This window comes from Pleurodeles waltl, chromosome 6, assembly GCF_031143425.1.
Source record: "Pleurodeles waltl isolate 20211129_DDA chromosome 6, aPleWal1.hap1.20221129, whole genome shotgun sequence".
NCBI classification, from domain to species: Eukaryota; Metazoa; Chordata; class Amphibia; order Caudata; family Salamandridae; genus Pleurodeles; species Pleurodeles waltl.
In genome coordinates this window covers 140,398,512-140,422,490 of record NC_090445.1, presented here as the reverse complement: position 1 = coordinate 140,422,490, position 23,979 = coordinate 140,398,512, and positions in this window count along the sequence as shown.

Genomic DNA, 23,979 nt, shown 5'->3' with positions numbered 1-23,979 from the left:
ATATCATCTGCCCTTTGTACACACTGCATTCTTTGCCAGGAGCATTTTTCTTCCTTGCTAGCACGACCTTGTAATGTTTTCAGTTCGTCTAAGGTATCAACCACTCGCAATGCTAGACTTAAACTCATGTCATTTTCAGGTTGTGGTAACAATTCCCACTGTTCTTTGAACGATATACAGTTCAATGCACAAAATCTTGGGACCTGATCGGCATAGCTATTTCCCATAGATACAAAATCTTGTGATCTGGTGTGAGCACTGCACTTCACCACAGCAATTTCAAGAGGTAACTGAATTGCATGTAACAAATCTCTTATTTGTTCACCATTTTTCACAGGAGAACCAGAGGAGGTCATGAAACCCCTCTGTGACCAGAGTTGGCCAAAATCATGCACAATTCCAAATCCATATCTGCTGTCAGTATAGATAGTAACTCTCAGATTTACAGCTGTGTGGCATGCCTTTGTAAGAGCGACTAATTCTGCCACTTGTGCAGAAAACACTTTCTCGAGCCAGGAGGCTTCGACAATGCCAGTTATGGTACATACAGCGTAACCGGCTCTCAATGTTCCTGCTGAATCTCTTAGACAGGACCCATCAACAAACATAATACAATTGTTTTCTTTTAACTGGGTATCCTGTATGTCTGGGCGAGGTTTGGTACAAAGTTCAGTCACCTCAAGACAATCATGCTCAAATTCTTCCCCATCTTTGATTTCAGCATTTTCAATGGGAAGTAAGGTTGCCGGGTTCAGCACTGTACATCTCTTTAGTGTGACATTTGGTGACCCCAGTATAATCGTTTCATATTTAGTAAGTCGTGCATTTGTCATGTGTTGTGTCTTAGTTCGTGTCAACAGAATTTCAACTGAGTGTGGAACCATTACTGTCAGAGGGTATCCCATGACTATGCCTTCACATTGTGAAAGGCTTTGACCAACTGCTGCAACTGCCTGCAAACAACCCGGTAAGGCTGCTGCAACAGGGTCCAGAGTAGCTGAAAAATATGCTACAGGGCGATTTGTATCTCCGTGGACCTGTGTCGAAACAGACAAAGAACAAGCATCACGTTCATGACAGAACAACAGAAAAGGTTTCTTATAATCAGGCATTCCTAAGGCTGGTGCCCTGCACATGCATTCCTTTAGCTCTACAAATGATTCAAGCTCATCTTTTTTTCAAAGTTATTGTGTATGGCTCATCCTTTACTTCCTTTCCTGTCAATTTTATTAAAGGCTTTGAGATGATTGAGAAGTTGGGTATCCACTGTCGACAGTAGCCCACCATTCCCAAAAACATCCTGACGTCTCTTTTTGTTGTTGGGGGATTCATCTGCAAAACAGCTGTTATTCTTTCCTTTGATATCTTTCGAGATCCTTTCTCAATCAAATGGCCTAGGTATTTTACTTCTTTTTGACAGTATTGTAATTTTCTAGGTGACACCTTGTGTCCATTCTTTCCCAGATGATTCAATAATGCAATGGTATCATATTTACAACTGTCTCTGGTTTTGGATGCGATCAGCAAATAATCAATGTACTGCACAGGAGTCGAATTGAAAGGCAGCACAAGAGGTTCCAAATCCTTCTTCAATATCTGATTGAAGATGGATGGTGAGTCAGAAAACCCTTGAGGAATTCTGCACCAACTGTACACCTTATCCAGGAATTTGAAACTGAACAAAAATTGGCTGTCTTCATGAAGGGGTATCGAAAAGAATGCTTGCGACAGGTCTACCACAGTAAACCATTCAGCATCGCAAGGAGCTTGGAACATTATTACTGCTGGGTTAGGTACTACAGGGCAGCATTTTATCACAATTTCATTTATTTTTCTCAAGTCCTGCACGATTCGAACTTTTCCACAGGGCTTTTTTAGACCCATTATGGGAGAAGTGCACGGACTGCTCAAAACTTCTTTCAAGACTCCCTGTCTGAGAAAATCTGCAATTATTTGTGACACCTCGATGAGGACATCCTGGGTCATGTGGTATTGCGGTACTTGTGGGAACACTGCATTTGGCTTTATCTGTACCCTGACTGGTTCTACTCCTTTTATCAAACCTACTTCTTTTCCAGTCAAATCCCACACTTTCTCTGTCACGGTCCCTTGTAGATCGACAGGTAGGTCGATCAAAGTATGCATTGGGAATAGAGTAATTAAAGGGTAATCTTCATTTGTTTCTGCCTCTTCCAGTGCAAGTTGACTCTCGTCTCCCTCATCGTCACTGTTTGTCTGTACTTCTATTCCATCATTGGAACAGGTGATCGAACATTTTGTCTTACACAGTAAGTCCCTTCCTAGTAAGGATACTGGACTTGAATCGCATACAACAAATCTATGCAAGCCTTGAAAATTGCCAATTTCAACGTGTACCGGAGCAGTAATTGGATTAGTCAGGTACTGGTTTGCCACCCCAACTACTCGTATAGTGCGCCCTGAGAGAGGTAATCTCGGGACTTCTGCACTTCGAACTGTAGAACGTGTAGCTCCTGTGTCGACCAAAAATGAAACCTTATAGCCCATTACTTTACCCTCTACATATGGGCCTCTTTGATCCACCTATAAGGATGCTGCAAGCCTGCATTCATCACTATCTGAACTGTCCTCTGACCAATCCTCATTCATGCCACTTTCACCTCGCAATGGGAATTGTTGCACAGTGTTATTTTGATTGGTTACCTGACCTGTGACCTGCTGAGGAAGCATCACCTGTTGCTGTCCCATCGGAGCCATCGGTAATTGCATTTGCTGTCTAGGCACCATAGGAATCTGCTGCTGTACTGGTTGCATTTGTACTGACTGGAAACGTGGCATTTGCATCTGCTGCACGGGCTGTACCCCTTGCATTTGTATTGAATTATTCTGAAAATTCGGGTTCTGATGTCTAACTTTTGGACCTCGTGAATTTTGTAATGAACCGACATTAATGCTCTGCTGAACTGCACCATCCTGCACCATATTCGGACAATCCCGTTTCCAATGCCCCACGCCCCCGCACGCGTGACATGGCGACATCTTTTTCACTCCTTGACCGTCATTTTGTATAACAACATTATTCATGTCCAAACCGCGGTTGACAAATCCTCGACCTCTGCCTCTCGGCTGTGCCTGAAACACACCATTCATTTGCGGTTGTTGTTGTATCATTTGCTGAACTCCATTTCCCTGCATTCCAGCTTGTGCAGCCCTTATCTGCATCACCATCACTTTCTCCTTCAACTTTTTCTGCTTCAATTCAATCTCGTCACTACAGTATTTCGCATACTGTAACACCTCATCTATTGGTTTAGCTTGCCAACAAATCAAATGATTCTTAATCATCTGGCTAACCTCTGGTCTCAGCCCTTCAATGAACCTAAACACAAGGTGATTCATGTCGATAGTCTCAGTACCACTGTAATGTTTGAACGCTTTCAATAGTCTCTCATAATAAGCATGTATTGACTCCTTAACCTCCTGCGAGGTCCGGTCGATTTTCTGCCAATCAGTCACCTTCGGCGACACCTTTTGTTTCAAAAACTCAATCACTTTATGATAATATTTCATCACCTCTTCTGAAGGCACTCCGGTCACCTTATCTCTTGCCGGCTCCTTTGTCGGCCAATCTACCCCTCTCTTGCACTCGAGCCACAAATCCGGCGGAACAATGATCTCAAATAAAGTATTTAAGTCTTCCCAGAGACACTTTGCAAGTTTCACGAATCTATCCGTTTGTTGATACCACTCGATCGGTTTCTCTCTTAGCCTAGGATAATCATTCGTAAAAGATAAAATGTCTCCTCTAGTCCATGGCACTTGTACTAAAACACCACCAGCTGTCTCCCTCATAGGCAAGATTTTTACTGAATCCAGATTAGGTGAGATCCTGACTTCATTGAACACTGGACTCTTTCCCTTTCCCTTATCTCTTTTCTCAGCCCATCGGCCTTCCCACTTCTCCAGCGCACCCCAAATCTGTGCACTTTGCAACAGTTCTTTCAAATGTGCCTTCATGCCTGCAGATCTCATGTGCTCAAAATCCTTGGAATCAAAATCTAATCTGTAACTTCTTTTCAAATGTTTAGTATTTGCGATATCGATATTATATCTGTCTGCCAAATTCGCTAATCTCTGATGTACCTTGCCTACCTCCTTAGTAATTTTGGGGCACAGGTATCTTAATTCTGCTCCTGTGTATGACTCCAATCTATTTACTCCCATTGTCCCTTCTACTAACTCGGCAGCTTCTGCCCCTAGTCGTACAAAGTTCAAGTATTCATCTTGTTTCTCTTTCTCAGGTTCAATTGTGGTGGCCACTGTAGTCTTTTGTGAGGTATAAGTTTTCTCTAACCACTCATTTAACTGCTGTACTGTGAAACCTTGCAGTGAAATATTCCCTGCATGTATCATTGGGGTGTGTGAGGTATTTGTACTCATGGTTTGGGGAGTTAAAACTCCCAACCCTGCTTGACGCATTGCTTCAAGAGGTGCCCCTACTGGACTAAGGTCCATCAAGGGTCTCGATTGTTCATTTACTTGTTCTCCCGGGGCCATTATCTGTGGCGTTCTCATAGGCCCTCCTCTTATCGCTTCCTGAGTCATAACTCCCTGATCACACATCCCTGTTTTATCCTGTGCATACAACGGCACCGGGGGACCAACAGTAATAGGTAACGATATAGCGGCAGGTGTCTGACCTGGACCTAAACTTCTTGGAGCAGCAACACCATATGTCTGTTCCAACGTTCCCGGAACAGGTTCTAATGGCGGTCCTGCTACAGGATTGTACCCTGGTATCAACTGTGGGGGTTGAGACATTAGTTTTGGAGTCGATTCAATCTGTATTAACTTTGGCTTCGTGTATATCGGGTCTGGCGGCACTATCAAGTTTGTAGTAGTCTCAAGCACGGGAACATCAGGGTAGATTCTCTTTATCTGCGGAGGAGGCTGCAACTGTATCGGCGTGTCGGGTGCAGTGGGTACACTGACACCATTCTGTGTCAAAGCTGTATCGCTAGTCTGTACCATATCAGTAACTCCCTTCTCCTGTGTCTGGTTCCCAGGATCCAAGCTAGTACTTGGAGCGCTATCGCTCACCGCATATGGTGGCGGGCGATCGTGTAACAATCTATCCATAAACTCCTCATCGTCTGAATCATCGTCTTCTTCCCAGGACCTTTTATTTTCCTTAGATTTGCCTGTATCTTTGTCGGTTTTGCAGGAGGCTTTCTTTCCCTGTGTCTCTTCTCCCTGGGTTATTGCTGGGAATAATTTCAACCCATCTACAATTCCCCTTCTCCACATTTTGCTCTCATTGTCCCACCTTGCCTCTGCATAAGATTTTTCTGCCCTTTTCAGCCTTCTTTGAAACCTTTCTTGTCTATGTTTAAGAGCCATTAGGTCCCAGATCGCTAAAGCCTCATATTGTGCCGGTCTTGGAGGTGGCTGTTGGGTACTTAACATCCACCTCAGATTTTCTAGTACTTTTGGATAGAACGTCCCATGTTCTGGAGGCGCAACACCTTTCTCTTCCATCACTGTATAAGCTGGAGTACCCTCAGGTGGTGTAGGTTCCCCATCGGTTGCTACAATATATACATCTCCCTTTAGAGTGCTCTTGAATGCTTTAATAAAATTCATTTTTACGTCCCTTGTTCTTGTATCCAATCAGAAATGGCTTATTTCCCAGGACACTCTTCACCTGCCCTTTCTCAACCTATTGCCTCTCACGGACGGCGGCCAATCCGTGCGCGACCCCTCTCGACATCTGACCTATCTCAGCGCGGCACCACTGATGTCACACTCTCACACACACAGCAGCTGACAAAGTCTTGCGACTTGTCCGCTCCTTACCGACCCTTACAATTCACACAAACTAATGCAAAATTATTGCGAGCATCTTAAAATGACAATACAAATCTGTCGGTTTACTACAGGAAGGATAACACATTCGCTTCAGAACTATACAGAGATTTCACTTGAAGCCTCAGCCGCTACTCTCTCCTTCTCAGTTCCCACATACGCAAGCAGAATTCGACCCGCAAATTCTAATCTCGACTTGTCAATGACTCCTTCTAGTGCACTTTAGAATTTGTCAAATCTCCATCGAAGGTTTCATATATGCATCATAACTCAAACTTGACTTGTCAACCACGCCCGATTGACCTATTAAACCGCACAGATTACAACATGAACCACATTTATCATCATACTCCGGAGTCTTAGACCTCGATAGGTCCGTACACAATAATCAACCATGTGGATAATTTTGAGCAACAAGCGCCACATTCACTTGAAGTACGCCGACTTCCCTACTCTCATACTGTGGAGTACGCCCACTCCTGCTAAACAACACTTAATTTGACCTAAATACACACAAATTTTTCACAATCACTTGTAAAATGCATAAGCTAAGGTAAGCGCAAAGTCCCTAACCACACACTCTATGGCGCCGAGAACATTCCCAACTCATTTAGGCAGGCTCCGAGATCCCGGGAAAGCCATGGCAAACTTAGCAACCCATCATCTCTCCAAATTGCATTTTCACAGAAAAACAAATTAAACAATGAAACTCCGTCTTAGGGCCCCCAAGGGCCAAACCATCCTCTGCTACCAGAACTGTTAACGCGTCCTTGAATGTTAATTTATATACATTAGGACTCGTTTTAGGCCGATGAATCTTTGGACCCAGTGGTGAGACACCGTAAGACAAGATAACTGATCAATATATCAATCAACACATCAATAATATTGTCAACGTATTTGACCACAATATATTTCACTTTAAACATTAGTTAAACCTTCGGTGCAACCATGACCTTTCAGTCATGAATAACCACACCTTATTGAAGTTTTGTGATTTTATTCCCTATTGATTACAATCTAATAGCAAACGTATTCATCTTAAGCCAAGCAGCGAAGGAGCATAGTCACAATGTAGTAAATAATGCAAAGATCACATACATAAGGTAATAATATGAAGATTTAATAATTATAACACGTAAAACCTCACATGTGTTTAGTTCAGCATAGCATCACGTCAGTCACGTCAGTTATGTCAGTCAAGATGAATGCCTTGTCTATCCACTAATTAGCATCGGCATGTTGGGCTTCATGCAAAACAATTTAGAACACCAATTTGGAAAACATCTAACTAAGGTCCCTAATCAAAATACACAGCAGTTGGTACCTAGAAAGGAAAGGCAAATAAGTGAATTTCAATAGCAACTATATAATTACCCTCCTCAGGATAGGTCAGCATACAGGATCAGTCTTCGTCTTCAGGACATCAGTTAGATCGTCGTCAGTCTATCTAATGTAAGAGCAGGGGGCACTTCCCTCATAAGGAGGAAAGTGTAATGGGACGGTCTATGGGTGAGGATAGTTTTGTTTAAGTCTCAAGTCACCAAATAAAGTGACAGAGTTTCTGAATGCAATCGGTATCATTCCCTACCTAGCTCTCTCGAGTCTTCTGTGTCATGGGTTTTTATCCCTTTTTCATAATACATTCCCCCAAAATTCTATTGGATAATCACTTCGCCCCACTATCTGTAACCTATCAAATTATACATTAAGTAATGCACTTGTCATTTTATGATAACTTTTCAGACTTTGATTGGTCTTCATAATTGACGTTTTTTCGTAGGTGGCACATCCGGGGTTACTTCATTTTCTGGCACGTTCTTCGGGTCAAGAGTTCTCTTTACCGCGATTCAGTGTCCTTGAAAGTATCCATACTCTTGTTGCAAGCCTACGATTTTATACTAAAGCAACTAACATGCGGATGAGAATATTCCAATTAATGATACAATAAGCGGAGAAAAGGAACAAATGCTGGGTCTTGGCCTTTTGCGAGTCAACACACTGGAGAAACAGAAAAATATGCTTTAATATGAGAGTTACACAGCTAGTTTTCAACTCACGCTAACTTAAGACTTATGAATTCTTAATAAATGGAATCTTCGTATGTGTTAACGTATTCAATTAATCATAGTACAAGCAATTATTTCTTACAGTCGACATTAGTTTATGCATGTAATAATTCTTCACGTTTATGGGTATGTTAGAATACATTTCAAATGAATAACATTTTATAACAATTAATGTGGCTTTGTTAATTGTAAGCATTTCACGTCTAGATATATAAAACTACGCTCTCTCAGTGCTAACCCATTCGCAAATGGGAAGGGGTCCCCATGGGACTCTCTCCTCTTTGTGAATGGTAGTAAAAATGTTTTTTTCAGATCAGGCAGTGATCCCAGGGACCACTGCCTGCTCTGAAAATATAAAAATAAAACTTTTCATTTTTGTTTTTGAAACGCATCCCGCTTTCCTTTAAGAAAAACGGGCTGCATTTCAAAAAACAAAACTGCTTTATTTTGAAAGCAGTCACAGATATGGTGGTCTGTTGTCCCCAAGAGGTCACCATCCCTGTGAGCGCAGTCATTCCCAATGGGGTTGCAAATTGTGACCTACCTCATGAATATTAATGAGGTACTTCATTTGCGACCCCATTGGGAATCGCAAACAGTGTGAGGTACGCTGTTGTACATATCGTTTTGCGACTCTCAATTTGCAACTCACAAATGAGTCACAATTTGTTAGTCACAAAACTCTGGGTCATACATCTGGCCCTAAGGAAGTACTCAACTGAAAACATCACACTGATCTTCCTGCCAAAGCAAATCTGTATCCTATCTCTGAACTGAGCTCTAGCGCCTCTCGTCTACGAACAGTTTCGCATAAACCTAATGCCAGGACCACTGCTGAGGGAATTCCACATGTTCATCTTCTGAAATTCATCATAATAATATTACAAAGGGTTTTGACAGGGGCATGCTGAGTATGTACAAGAGTACTGCTGTAGTACTCTTACATTACATGCCTTAGAGAGTTGGCCTCAAAATCTCTAAACTGGAAATAACATAGAAATACTGAAAGAATATTCATAGACAATTAGTAGAAATAAAAAAAAAACGTGTCCTCTTTTAGCTTTTACTGCTTTTGCTAATAAGTTGGGTGTTTCTGGACCCATTTGCAAAGGCATGACAGAGTATGTCAAAGAGTTCTCCTTTAGTACTAGTTCCAGTACTCATAAACACTTTTATGATAAGGTCCCCTAATGTGCAAGTACATGTCCAGCACACACACAATAATAAACCTGCCCTTGACCTAATTCTGACTTAGTTCACAGCGGAATGCCAGGAAACGACTTGCTGGGAGCAATTGCTGCACCCCAAAGCTATGAAATACTGCCACTGGAAAGGCCTTATGCAAAGCTGTCTAGATCTTTGAGGGGAACGGGGTAAGAAATCAGCGTAGGATCCCCTCATCTCAGGACACACTACAAAAGGGTTCCTTCGAAACTACAATTTCCATTGAAGACTCCTTTTAGACACAAAAGAAGAAAATTGCATTAAGGACAGGGCTCTTGAGTGTGATATGAAATTTCCTACTTACATTTCTCCTTTTCCCCTTCACTAAAGCAGTGTTACACAAACGTCTCACTCCCTCACTGCACAATGTGTGAAACCACTATAGCGCCAATCATTTTCTGATCCGGTAAACGCCTAATAAAAGGCGTCAACTGTAATGTCGTTTCCAGAAGGTATTTCTGCCATAAAAAAAACACACTAAAAGCTTGCTTCCACTTGTTATCAGAGCTTTACCCATCCAACAGCAAAAAGGCGATAAGGACTGTTCTCATAGGTTCAAAGGTAATGGCATGCATTCAACATTACTATAGAGGAAGAAGGCACTGAGGGGGTCATTCTGACCCTGGCGGTCCAAGACCGCCAGGGCCACGAATGACGGAAGCACCGCCAACAGGCTGGTGGTGCTTCCTAGCCCATTCTAACGGCGGCGGTAAAGCCGCGGTCAGAAAACCGGATCCGGCGGTTTCCCACCGTTTTTCCCCCGGCTGGGCGAATCCGCCAGGGCTGCGCTGCAAGCAGTGCTTCCCTGGGGTTTCTGACCCCCTTCCCGCCAGCCTGTTTATGGCGGTTTTCACTGCCAGGAAGAGGCTGGCGGGAACGGGTGTCCTGGGGCCCCCTAACAGGGCCCCAGCCAGCTTTTCACTGTCTGCCTAGCAGACAGTGCAAAGTGCGACAGGTGCAACCGCACCCGTCGCACGCCCGCAATACCGCCGGCTCCATTCGGAGCCGGCTTCTGTGTTGCAGGCCTCCTTCCCGCTGGGCCGGCGGGAAGGTTGGAATGCCGGCAGCGGTCTTCTGACCGCGTAGCGGCAAAATGTCGGTTCCCGCCTGGCGGGCGGCAACCGCCGCCCGCCAGAGTCGGAATGACCACCTGAATCTCCTGTTCTTTATCAGAGATATTGGTAATGTTGTAGAGTGCACAACGGATCCTGTAAACCACTAACTAGACATTTGACCTGGTTGCCAAAAGCACTTAAATGTACGGGGATAGTCGAAATAATATAGTTTTCTATGGTGCAGTATTATAACTGGAAAAGCATATGGAGTTTGACGTTGGTTAAACGTGAAGCTCTCCTGACATTCTCTGTCTGTGATTGGTGAGAAGGATGATCTAACCTCATGAACTAAGTCAGATACATCAGCCGAGAGTGGGACCTGGAGAAGAAAGACGGCTCATCACCTCATTTGGTTAACTCCCTGAGCCTCTGGACTAGGAAATATAGATGAAGAAAAACAGGCGTAGTTCCTCCGGTTTCGAGTGCAAAATTCGTTTCCAGCTACTTGTTAATGATAAATAGAGGATAAGAGCAGCTTCTGAATGTGTACGAGATATTGGTTGAGGGTAACAAGTAGGCTAGAATGGGTGCCTGGGTGGCCTATGTATATAAACTAAATTGTGTTGTGTGCATTCCAATGTAAGTACTTTTCATTATACTTCTGGTGCATATTATAACAAGCTCTTAATAACACTTAGGCCCTGATTTAAGAAATCTACAGCTGCACCCAGTGCAGAGCCACTTTTCTTGCACCCCTTAGCGACCCCTAACGCCATCATGTGTGCGTTATATCTAAGGTACGGCGCTCCATGGCAGTAGTTAGGGGAACTAGCGTCAAAAATGTTTTGCTAGTTCGGAGCTTTGCAGGATTAACATCAAAAATGTTGACGCTAATTCTGCAAAGCCCATTGAGTCCCATTGAAAACAATGGCATGCCTCCTTATGATGCCGGCTCTGAGAAGGCGTTAAAAGTGCCTTAATAAAAGCACAAAGAAATCTTTCAGATTTCTTTGCGGCATTTTTTCAGCCCCCCTAATGAGGGAACACCCTCTTTGCATATATTATGCCTGGTGTAGGTATAATGTAGCGCCAAGGGTTACAAAGTGGCATGATGCATACATTGTGCCACTTTGTAAAGGCATTCCAAATTGACAAAGCTTTTTTTTATTTACCTTACTGCTGGCAACCCTATCTAATTTACTCAGATGATCACTGCTAGCAGTCACATCTATGATGGCTACTAATGTAATCTTGTCTGATGTGGTCACTATTAAAAGGCTAATGGTATTAGTAGCTTGGGGTGATTGTCATTGAACACAACATGCTCCTATTATAGAAAAGGTTGGAGACTCCAAAAAAACATGATTCAATATGCCATCAGTAATAATGCCAATACTAATAAATACCTCAACACCCTCACCCGTGTTTGCCAAGACTATATGAAACCTCACAGTAGTAATTGGTGTATTTACTTGTGAGAGAGCACATGTTCCTACCTCAGGGACATGATGACAACCACAGCTTTTACTCATGCTTGTACATGATTTACGTTATCATTCTATCATACTCTGAAGTCTTTTCACACCTTCCATCATAGTCCAAACCTTTCCAAAACACATGATCACACAAAATGCTCTTTAAGTCCGCTTGAATGTGAAGCAGCTAAAGTTTTATTCCAAGATGTTTCCCTTTTTTATTTGTTTATACATACCATAAAACAAATCAAAATTCAACCAATAGTTTGGCAAGCTGTTGTAATGTTTTACCAGGAAAACCATCCAAGAACATTTCAGTCATAATAATACAGAGTAGCTGGTTTGCTGATTATTATTTTGTGTTACCAACTCTGGCACCAGGATTAACACATTATTGAGAGATTGAGAGCAATACAGACTTATCATGTTATTAGCAAAGACATAACACATGCAGTGTTGAAAATGATCCCAAAAATCCCATAGTCTAGAGTCCAAATACATCACTGTGGAATAAACATCAGTTATACAGTTTTATTTTTTATTATTATTTTTAATAATTTGTATTATTATTATTTTTTATAACGTATTTTCAGTACAACACCAACAATGCAATCTCCACAAGGGGGCCCCACAATTCAACAGTAATGTATCTTGTCAGATTCTTTTGGTATCTTGTATCCATTGGTCTAAAAACTATCATTGTTTTACATTCAACTCATAGCATTATTGGATCATAGCTTTTGCATAGGTATCTACTGAGGACTCTATGGATCAAGTCTTTTATAAGAGCATAGAAGAGTCTCTCGACATCTCAGTATCGTGGACCTCCCCTTGAAAGGATCGTACTCCCCCTCCACTCATGTGCCTAGTTAATTTAGTATGTCAGTGGTTTTCGGGTCCCTGGTATTGCTCTGCATAGCAGTAATCTGTGTCTACCCTTAATATTCTCTGTTCTATTCTTCCAGGGGAAGGTTGTGTTGCTACAACCTGTTGTGTAAGTCGTCACTAGGTCTCCTCTATGTGTATTTCCTGAGGATACCGAGGGGGGTTATATGTCTACTAATGGTCCCTCCCCCCGGCGTTCCCAGTCACAAACCAGGGTGCTCCACACATGTGCCCTCTCTATTGTCCCATGGCCCCTCCGTAAGTCTCGGTGTCTCATTGTTTCTTCTGCTTCGGCCCACTTCAGGACCTCTCTCCTTCACATGCTTTCTCGGAGGCCCAGTGTCACTTTCCAAGTCATTGCAATTTTTCATTTAGCTAATACCAGGACAAGATCTTGGAACTAACATCAGTTATCCTGTTGCGGTATATTAGATCTCACAGCCCATCCTCAAGATGTGGAGCTGTGCCACAGTACCAGCATATAGTCACTCTCCACTTTGGTATCAACAAGACTTAGGCCACAAATTTCCTAAAACACTTCATGACAGTGGCCACTTATCCCAGCAAGGCAGTGAGATGCAAAGGGTCCAGTACAGTGGAAGTACGTCTCCCAGCAACAGGGGCATCCAATTTACTTGGCTAGGTGGTTAAGGTATACAAAAGAGATCCTATGCAGTTGGTTTATGCCTTTACAATCAATTTGGTCAGAATTTCAGATTCTTGTGGGGGATTTGGGAAGCTGGGATACAGTTATTGAGTATAGCAGCAATGTTAATAGTTTGTCAGCACCCCTATTCTTAAACAGCTGGCCCAAAAATTAAACTACCGCCTAACAACAAATCTGAAAGCACTGCCAAGCTATTCCTACCAAACATCTGTCTGGAGCTCACCTCCAGTGTAGGCAAAATGCTGCCTTTGGAAGTAGGGAAGAGAATAGCAGAGGATGTTCATCCAGTATAACCAATTACAAAACACAATACCCAGGTCTATCAAAATCTAAGAGATGCGGAGTCTGGGAAATTTCCATTATTAGGATGAAAAACCTCACCCACCATAGGTGGCATGCTTTATCATTGGGTTACTCATCACACATAAGACAGGTAATCCCCACCACCACTAATCACCTGGACAAATAGTTGGTAGGTAATAACTTACTGGGTGTTCCACAAACTTTGTTAATAGTTTAGCTGTTAAACTGTTGTATTATGTACAGAATTTCACCATGATTTGAAATTTATTGCTTGTAGGTAATCCTTTACATTTAATTTGCCCCCCTAATATTTAACACTGTATTGGGATCAACTGGGTTCATTGCTTACCGAAACAATAACAATCTTACTCCCTGCAGAAATACCATTTCTTCTTACACTTTTTATAATTTTTGTTTATTGTTGGACAATTTGTTGAGTTACCAATGTGATTTTTGTAGCCACATCTATAGCATGACATGGAATCACTTTTGCAGTATAAATTAGTGGTAACTTTCTTTTCATCTTATCTCCATTGTCCTTTCTAATAAAGGCATTCTGTGCTGCATTATCCTCTGATTTCCTCTTTTCAGATTGTTCAGTGCTTGTTGTCAGATCAATTGCTGTTTTCAGGGTAAGGTCCAACCCAACTAAAGCCTCTTTTCACATTTTTTTACTATTAATTTCGAGTAATATCTGAGAACTTAGTCGTAATTAATGTTCTCAAAGTCACAATAGGCTGCTAAGGTTCTCAAAGCTGCTACATCATCTTCAGCAGATTCTCCTTTAACTGATTTCCTGAAGTAGAATTTAAAATGTACTATGGCAGTATCTACTTTGTGTCCATATCTAGTTACCAGTTATTTGAAAGCATAGTCAAAAGCATTCAAGTTTGTGGCATTCTCTGAGGTCAGAAATAGATAGCATGCATCCTGAAGACTGGGTTGATAATATTGTGGTACTGTAATATCAGAGCCACAATGCTGAGTACAAAAATATATTTGTGCAAATATGCATAGATTTGTCATGCCTAACTCCACATCTATGTTCTTTGAAGATAGCTCTGTCTTCAAGGTATGGAGATTTGTCACTGATTACTGAATATTTCAATCTGTATACAAACTCCTATTGTTAGTCAGTGTGGACATTACAACACACACTGAAGAGATGTGACGGCTGAGTCAACTACTCTAAAGAATTGATACGGAACACTGATAGACGCAAAAAAGCCCGTGGGAAGGAATATGTCACTGTATGGGTTAAGTGTGTGACATGATGCATTACTATGTGATCCTTGAACTAGTGCTGCAGAGGTGATCAGGTGATGTAAGATGGCACCATCTGAGCTAAAACAGAAGGCATTCCTTTAATGGTAGGAAGAGTTAAAAAGGAGCCATCTCTGTAAATTTAGAAATTCTGTTCATAGCGCAGAGACGCCAGCACAATGATAAAGAGTGAGAGTGTTGAGAGGCCTTTCAGTGCTGTGGATCTGTTGCAGCTTTACTAGTGGCTCCTCTTCACTATTGGCCCACACGTCACCAGTCAAGTGACAGCTTGAAAAAAGGAGACAGCAATGTACCTTTGGATTTATTCTGTTAGAAAGTCTTGTACAATTCAAGGAGTCATCGAAGTAAGGTGTGCCTCAGGCCAGCTGCATATGCAACTGACTCATTCTTGCCTGAATGGTGTTCCACAATCAGCATACATTCTGTCAGTCCCTGCTGTCCCACTGTGAATACCTAGTTATAGTCTAAAATGTCAGTTAGGCTTTAGAGATTTTCTGGGATTAAAATCCGGATTGACCTGGCTGTGCCATGCTTTGTTGGCTGTCAGCTTCATAAAAGTATTTTTCATCATTTAATAGCTATTGGCCCTCATTATGACATTGTCAGTAAATCCCGCTTACCGCCACGCTGACGGCTGCCAACCTAACGCCGCGCTGGCGAATATCCGTCAATCATATTATGACACACACACACAAATCCAACAGAATTCAGCCACATTCCCAAGTCCGCCAGACCAAATGTCAGTGCTAAACTGGCAGTCCCAAAACCCACACCATTACGCCAACAGAACAACGCCCATCACATTATGACCCACAAATCACCATAGCGGGCATTCAATGACGGTAAACCATTAGCGGTACATACGGCCGCGCTCAGAATGGACACCCATATACAAAACAACACTACATTGGCTAATACCAAATGCACACACCTGACACACATAAACACACCACACCCACACACCCACACCACTATAAAATACACACCCACATTACCCACAAACCCTTATGTACAACAGTTGACACCAGGAGACTGAGAATAAGAGCACAGAGACAACTACACACACACACACACCACTCACACCCATTCATTCCTCATGCATTCCACATCACACACCCCACCACATTACTCAACACACTCTCACCAACACACATCACACAACACCCATGGCACCACAAAGACACCCCTGTTTCACTGAGGAGGAGTTAAGTGTCATGGTGGAGGAAATTGTCTTGGTAGAGCCACAGCTCTTTGGAGCACAGGTACAGCAAATATCTATAGCAAGGAAGATGGAGCTATGGCGGAGAATCATTGACAGGGTCAATGCCATGGGACAGCACCCAAGAACAAGGGACGACATCAGGAAGAGTTGGAACGACCTACAGGGGAAGGTAAGTTCCATAGCAGCAAGGCACCAGCTTGCCATACAGAGGACTGGCGGTGGACCCCCACCTTCTCCCCCACCGCTCACTGCATGGGAGGAGCAGGTACTGGCAATAATGCATCCTGAGGGACTCGCCAGAGTTGGCGGAGTACTGGACACTGGTAAGTCAACTTTTAACAATTATCACCCCCATACCTGCATGCCATTACACCCCATCACCCTCACTCCCATTACTCCACTACATCCCACACACTGCACCTACACATATGACTAACCCCAATGCCAAGCCCTGCATGCTATACCAATGCATGGACACCCCTCCCAGGCCTGCATGGACACTCATCACTAAAGCATGCACAGCATGGGGAAACTAACAATCCCACAATACACCAACATACATAAGCAAAAGCTGGCAGGGTAACAACAACCATAGAGGGGAAGCTACAGAAGTACAAATGGCATACACTTGAAGCATAATACATCATTTACATCCCCACAAGTACCCCAGCCAATGTCAGTGGAGAGGAGGTGCCACCACTATCCAGTCCCCCAACAGAAGAAGCCCCAAGTGATGACAGTAACTCTGGACTTCTGGATCTGAATGACCGATCTGGCCCATCAGGGACCACTGGACAGCTGATCACCCAAGCCCACTCACAGACCACCACAGAGCCTCCCTCATCAGGAACCAGCACCACAGCACCCACCTAGCGTACCCACGCCTCAGTCCCGAGGACAAGTCAATCAGCAGTATACCCAACTGTACAGGGACCCCAGGCCACACCTTGCACACAAGACAATCAAGGACCTGGGGTCAGTGGCAGTTGGCACACCGTTCAGGTGACAGAGGCACAGGCCAATAGGGACACTGGGAGAACTGCTGTGCACCGGGGGGACAGGCCCAGGGAACCGACTCTCCAGGAGGCACTCATCGAGATCCAGGGAGCCTATAAACATTACCAGGACACAATGGGCCAGATCCTAGACAACGTGCAGGAGAACAGGCGGCTGCAGGAGGTACAGTATCAGGGGATCAGGGAGGACTTGCAGGCCATCAACACCACCCTGATCTCCATAGCAGGCGTGCTGGCAGACATGGCCAACATCATGAGGGAGGCAACAGCATACCAGTGGGCCCCTACCACTAGCCATCCACTTCCGCTGCCGCTAGTGCCCAGGAGGCCCTGCCACAGGACCCACAGATCACCAGCACCCCTCCCCCTGCAGAAGGTGAACCACCCCGCAAACGTTCCCTGCGAACCAGACAGAAGCCATAGACCTTTGACAAGACTACCACCAGGAAATGAGACTCTCCTGATTGTCCCCCTTGTGTCCCACTCAGTCACCTTGTCCACCTTGTACTACCATTGCTCCCTTTCCTAGGTCCCCATGGACACTGCACCTGTGCCACAAACAGACTGCAACAATACCTTGGACTTTCCTCCATTATCAATCCCATTCCATTGCACTTTCTCCTCAATATTTTAACACTACAATAAAATTCGACTACTAGTATTTCATGTATTGCAAATCTGTATTGATTGAAACAGCTACAACCATTACAAATGAACTGTACATAGTATGAGCATAGAATGAATGACCTGTTGCTGGCTGTTGTGATCACATCAGGACACTGTTGTCATATCACCAACATCTCTAAAATGAATATCCATAGGTAACAGTAAGTAGGGGAAAGAATTGGGTAATGGCATCATGCCAATGCCACAAAGAATACACCAATAGTCATAGAAATGTGAAGTTGTACTGCCTCACATGTGTGTCATTGGAAGTACTGGTATCACCAATGTTCTGTTGTCCACATCCTCATCCTCTGCCTCCTCATCCTCACTGTCCTCAGGGTCCACTGCTGCCACAGGGGCATCTCCAGTCTCCTCTTCCTGCTGAAAAGGTACACTACTATCTGGCAGACCTTCTTTGGTGAGTAGAAAAGGGAGCCACCTGCCAAATGGAGGCACCTAAACCTGGCCTTCAGGAGGCCGAAGGTCCTCTCAATAATCCTTCTGGTTCGCCCATGTGCCTCATTATAATGTTCTTTTGCCCTTGTCCTGGCATTCCTCACAGGGGTGAGCAGCCATGATAGGTTTGGGTAACAAGAGTAACCAGAGTCACCTGCAAATATTGAGGGACAACATTTAGCCACACACTATCCTATATGGCCAACAGCATAGACATACACCAACATATACTGGGTGGGGACAAAAGCTCACCTATTAGCCACACCCTGTGCCTCTGTAGTTGGGCCACATTTGGGATGCTACTATTCCTCAGGACAAAGGTATCATGCACCGACCCAGGATACTTAGCATTGACGTGGAAGATGTACTGGTCCACCAGGCACACCATCTGCACATACATGGAGTGGAAACTCTTACGATTCCTGAACACCGGTTCATTTTGACGGGGGAAACAAACGCAATATGTGATCTGTCAGTCGCCCCAATTATAATGGGAATATGTCCCATTGCATAAAACCCTGCCTTCACAGTGGCCAAATCTTCCACCAGTGGGAAAGCAATGTAGCTGCAGATGTGTTTTATCAGGGCAGACAAGACGCTTGCCAGCACTAGTGAGAACTTTGGCTGTGATATTCCTGCTGCCAAGCCCACTGTCACTTGGAAAGAACCGGTTGTCAGGAAATGGAGCACTGATAGAACTTCCACAAGAGGAGGGATACCAGTGGGATGATGTATAGCTCTGTCATTGTGGCCCTGTCCAGTCTATAGGTGAGTAAATGTGCCTGTCCTCCAGTGTAGCCAAGTCCACCAGTGGTCTGTACACAGGGGTATGTCTCCATCTCCTATTCATCCACAGCAGTAGGTATCTAAGGGACACAAGAGTGAGTAGTCTGTCACAATTTGAACAACTATACCACAAAAGCAGTCCACATCGTGCAATCATGTTTTTGGACAGTGTAATTTAAAAGTATGTGCCTGTATATCCTGTGAAGCAGAAATTATAGATAGGCTTAATCACCCCCCCCCCCCTCTGAAATGGCGACTGCCTTTCCTGTGTGGAGGGACAGGTGGAAGTGAGGTAATACCGCCGACGTTGTGCGCCGTGGCGGTAGGCGGTCATGAACCGCTGTGCAATTCCTCATTGGTTTATATTGGGCCCTATGGGGTACAGGGGCCAATGGGGATCTACGCCGGCAGTGATGGTATGCACCACCGCGGACGTGACCGCCACTTTATATCACATTCCTCACTTGTTTCTAACCTTCCATAGGAGAGGACCTACACTGCATGTGCTGCTGTGACCTGTGTCTGGAACCTACCATGGCCGATGTGACCAGGGAAAGGGTCCCAACCTTCATTTCAGAGGAGTTGGAGCAACAGGTGGTTGGGGTCCTACCCTAGTATGGACTGCTGTATGGGCCTCCAGACCAACAGATGAGTACACTGTAGGCACGATGCATGTGGCATGAATGCATGGAGTTGTGTGTGAAGGCATTGTGCAAGGGGGTGGATGTCCTCTTGGCGGTGTACATGATGTGCGCTGGGCTATGTGTTTGCCAATGGTGATGCAAACGGGTATGGTGGGCCATTTGTGTGACAGGCTGGACTGTTTGTCTAATGGTGGTCTCCTGACTGTATTGCCTCTACAGGTCAGGGCCCATCAAAAGAAGGGAATACAGCGTGCCATCGCCAAGGATGTGCAGACCCTGGTGGTCTATGGCAGGTGAAGCACCCACTGTCGGAAACGGTGGGAGGACCTGAGACGCTGAGTACGGAAGACCGCGGAGGCCCAGCTGGGGATGGCCTCCGAACAAGAAAGGGGTTCCCATCAGAACCTGACCCCCCCCCTAATGGCCCGCATAATGGAGGTGGCCTACCCTGAGCTGTATGGGTTCTTGAGGGCATCATAGCAGCCACAAGGGAGTGAATACAGTGGCCGTTACAACAATAATTTTTAGGTGGCATGGGATCCGGGTTGTGGGTATCAGTTAGTGTGCGCCCCTTAATGCCAGGCCAGACATTGCAGCAGGATCCAGCTCAAGGGTTGAAAGGGAAATCAAGGTAACCTAACTAGGTTGCATTCCATGTCAGACAGGGCTTAGTGGGTCCCAGGAGGGGTGCAATTGGTGGTGGTTGGCCCTCATCTTGCGGTGGCATCTTGCCAATTTTTTGGCAGTGTAATGCATAGTGTTCAATCCTGATCCCTATGTGTGACGATACTGTGTATGCCTTCTGTCGTGTTGGTTCAGAAATTGACCTAGTGCTCCCTTTCTCTCTCCCCTTTTTTCTTCTGTCATCCTGTCTATGTGTGCATTAGCATCATCTGGCAGAGGAGCAGGGGCACTGGCGACAGAGAGAGCTGCATCCCACGGGACCCAGGAGGCAGAGTCCACTGACGTCGAGGGAACCAGTGGGACAGAGGGCAAGGGGGGCACCACAGCAGAGACAGGAGAAAACAATACAGACTCAGATACATCCTCCGATGGAAGCTCCCTGGTGGTGGCGGACACCTCTGTGATCACCCCAGCTGCAGGTACAACAGCCACCCCGTACCAGCACCGCCCTCCCAGTAGCCCCTCAGCGAGTTGACCATGCCCGCTCACCCAGGAGGGTGGGCATCTCCTTCTCCCCAGGCACCTCAGGCCCTGCCCCAGTGAGCCCTGCTGCCCTGAGTGAGGAGGCTTTTGACCTCCTGAGAACCATCTCTGTAGGGCAGTCAAACATTTTTAATGCAATGCAGCGGCTGGCATCCCAGATGCAGCAATGCAATGCATTCCTGGAGGGCATCCAGGGTGGACTGGCAGCCCAACAGAGATCAATTCAGGCTGTGGCTTCCTCTCTGATGGCAGCCATTGTCCCTGTACCTACCTCCCCACCTCCAATTACCACTTCCCAGTCCCAGTCTCCTCAACCCCAGCCCATCTCATGCACACATACAGACGAGCATGCACACAAGACATCACACAAGAGTGGCACAGTCAAACACAGGCACCACACTTCATCCCACAAGCACTCATACAAACACCAGACAGTTGCAAACACAACCACATCCACTGCCTCTACTGTCTCCCCCTCCTCCTCCCTCACAGTCACGTCCACACTCACACCTGCATGCACTGCTTCAACATCCACCACTATCACCACACCAAGCAGTACACACACCTCACTACCAGACACCTACACAACATCCATCCACGCGTCCCTCATGTCCTCTACCACCCTGTCTATTCCCCCTCCTAAAGAACACAAACCGAAGCACTCAGACACCCAAGAGCCATCCACCTCACACACGCACACTGCCCATGCACCTACACCCAAGTCCAGCAGACATACTCCTCCAACAACCACTCCCTCAACCTCCACTCCCAACCCTCCTCCCTTTTCCCTCCCCTACCGTCCCTAAGAAGTTTTTCCTTGCCCAACTTGACCTCTTCCCTCCTCTTCCCCCTCCGTCCTGCCCGTAAGAGCAGGGTCCCAACGACCCAGCCCAGCACCTCAGCCAAACAGTCCACAGGGATAGTGGGGGCACCTCCTAGTCGTGGAGGCAAGACAGTGAAGGATCCCACTCCACCAGCCAGGAAGGGTAAGGATCCCACTCCTTCTGCCAGGAAGAGGAAGAAGCCCATGAAGGGGACGTAGCCCTCAACTCCTGCCATGAAGGGAAAGAAGCCCTCAACTCATGCCATGAAGGAGAAGAAGCCCTCAACTCCTGCCATGAAGGGGAAGGAGCCCGCACCCCCTGCCATGAAGGGGAAGAAGCCCGCACCCTCTGCCAGGAAGGGGAAGAAGCCCTCACCCCCTGCAATGAAGGGGAAGAAGCCCTCGATTCCTCCCATGAAGGGGAAGGAGCCCTCAACTCCTGCCATGAAGGGGAAGGAGCCCTCGCCACCAGCACAGGCTGGCAGGGTGACACCACCACCACATTGGACGCGGAACCCTCGCCTCCGGCGAGACAGTGAAGCCGTCTCCTCCTGCAGAGGCACCACCTTCAACTCCTGAAACAGTGCAGCCATCACCTCCAGATGAGACAGTGCAGCTCTCACCTCCAGCAGAGGCTGCTCAGGAGGCACCTTCACCTGCTGACGTAGTGCAGCCCTCACCTCCAGCATAGACTGACAGGGTGACACCACCACCAGTGGTCACTGAGTCCTTACCTCTAGCTGAGGCAGCGCAGCCCACTCCTCCTGCAGTGGCTGCACCTTCACCTGCTGAGACAGTGCAGCCCTCACCTCCAGCAGAGGCTGCCCAGGAGGCACTTTCCCGCGCTGACACAGTGCAGCCCTCACCTCCAGATGAGGGCACGTATGCTACCCTCCAGGGACTGCTGTACAAGAAACCCCCTCCAGAACCAGTGGGCAGGTCACCCACCTGAGAGACTGTGACCTTGCACTCCCCAGCAAAGATAATGGGCATGGAGCCCCCCCGCCCAGAACCAGTGGGCAAGTTTCCCACCTGAGAGACTGTGACCTTGCACTCCCCAGCAAAGATAATGGGCATGTAGCCCCCTCCAGAACCAGTGGGCAAGATCCCCACCTGAGAGACTGTGACCTTGCACTTGCCAGCAAAGATTATGGGCATGGAGCCCCCTCCAGAACCAGTGGGAAAGTCACCCACCTGAGAGACTGTGACCTTGCACTCCCCAGCAAAGATAATGGGCATGGAGCCCCCTCCGGAACCAGTGGGCAAGTCACCCACCTGAGAGACTGTCACCTTGCACTCCCCAGCAAAGATAATGGGCATGGAGCCCCCTCCAGAACCAGTGAGCACGTTCCTGATTTCGGCTGACATGAACACCCACCCCCCATCCCCCTGAGGTGCCTGCCCACTTGAAATAATGATGCCCCTGCAGAGTTCTGTGCGGATGGTGGCAGGAAACAAGTTGGGGCTTGGACTGTGCCATGTGGCCATGTGGGCTCCTAGTACTTTGGACTGGGCATTGGCCCTTTGTGTACATTTGAACATATCTCTTTGTTATCCAATTGGTTCATTTGGTGGCTGTTCCCATTCACTACATTCTCATTGCTGCTTTCTTGGTGTCCTTGAATTATTATTCTGTGTGTTGTGTGCCATTGTTTTTTGTCTGCAGCTAGTTGTGTGTATGGTGTGTGTGTCTGGTGTATATTGTTTGTGTCACTCTTGTTTTCCTCCCTCCCTCCCTTGTGTGCTAGGCGGCTGTACTCACCGTTGTCATCTTCTTCAGTGTTGGCGTTCCAGGTGGAGCATGGCGTAGAAGAGCATCAGGAAGACTTGCAGGTCCGGTTCCATTACGACATTCTCCTTCTATGTGTCTCTGATGGTGAATCTTTCATCTTCTGTGCAGTGTTTCTGCCAGGCTTTTGATGGCGTTGGTTCCGCCCCAGAAATCGTGGCTTTGTGCTGTGTTGTGATATGGTGGGTGGTACTTTGTCTTCCGCCTGGCTGTTGATGGCTACCGCCGTTGTGCGTGGTGTTTACGCCCTGGTGGATGGTGTGGTACATTGGCTGTCTATGGGAGTTCTCCCTGCCATGGTCCTAATTTTGCTGTAATTACCGCCGGTCTGTTGGCAGTATTTCTGCCACTTTATCACTCACTGTCAATGTCATAATGACCACCATAATATTGTAATAACTCTGTTCTGCTTATATTTCTGAACTTACTTTGCCTTTTGGACTAAATGTCTATATTGTTCCCTTACTTTCTAAATTGCTCCATTAAAACTACCATTTGTTCATTCACTTCAGTGTCTTCTGATCATGCTTTTCAACCTAATCATTCGATCAGTCAGCAAATAATCCTCCAGCTGGTTAACAGTATGAGAGCAGCACCAGATTTG